The sequence below is a fragment of the Sapajus apella genome, unplaced genomic scaffold (genome assembly GCF_009761245.1).
Source record: "Sapajus apella isolate SASKATOON/1434 unplaced genomic scaffold, GSC_monkey_1.0 scaffold5517, whole genome shotgun sequence".
NCBI classification, from domain to species: domain Eukaryota; kingdom Metazoa; phylum Chordata; class Mammalia; order Primates; family Cebidae; genus Sapajus; species Sapajus apella.
In genome coordinates, this window is record NW_022442441.1 from 518 (window position 1) to 1,577 (window position 1,060).

The window sequence follows — 1,060 nt, forward strand, 5'->3', positions numbered from 1 at the left end:
GGTAACAGGACGATAGCCCTTGCATTCTTATTGCTTGGCAAATCTTTGTCCATTTGCTTGGCACATCTTTGTCCAGCTCTTCACTTTCATCATTTTCAGTCGCCGTGTTTTATTCCATACAACATAAAACTGGGGTTTGCTTTTTAACCCAACAGGACGTTTTTCATATATGAGATAAGCCCATTCACATGACTCTTATATGTGTACCCAATACCATCATTTTCTTTTATAATTATTGTATTATACTCTGTTTCTCTACTTGGGTCTTTGCCTTTTTAGTTCTTTGATATTTAGGAAGGTTTGTATTTTTGTTCCAGTTATTTCCATTTCTCTTCATTCATAAAGTCCAATCATTTATTAGAATATGTCTTGGAGGTAACATTGTTCAGGTTTCACTTTTTTTTTTTTTTTTTTTTTTGAGACAGAGTCTCAGTCTGTCACCCAGGCTGGAGTGCCATGGCGTGACCTTGGCTCACTGCAACCTCCACCTTCCAGGTTCAAGCGATTCCCCTAGCTCAGCCTCCTGAGCAACTGGTATTACAGGGGCCGGCCACCATGCCCAGCTAATTTTGTTGTACTTTTAGTAGAGACAGCGTTTCACAATGTCGACCCAGCTGGTCTCAAACTTCTAACCTCATATGATCTGCCAGCCTTCACCTCTCAAAAGTGCTGGGATTGCGGGCAGGAGCCGCCATGCCCAGCCTTAAGGAATCATTCACTTTTTCTAACTAGCTAGTATTTTCCCACTATTATTCTTCAATGTCTTTATTAATGTTTCCTTTAAATCTATTCTTCCTTTGGCTTCCTGCAATTTAGTCTTCCTTTGTAATATCATTCTGTCACTTTCATCTATTCCTCTCCTGAGTTCCTTCAACTTTATTTCTTTTTTGTATATTTCTTATTTTTGAATTACAAATCTAAGGTTACTAAAGCCCAGATAAATAATTATACTTATTCTCTTTTAGGTTTTTGTGTCAAAATGTTCTACATTAAGTCAATTAAGTATAAAGGTCCTATTAAGAGGGGAGAGAAACTTGGAACTCTATTGCCCTTGCAGAAA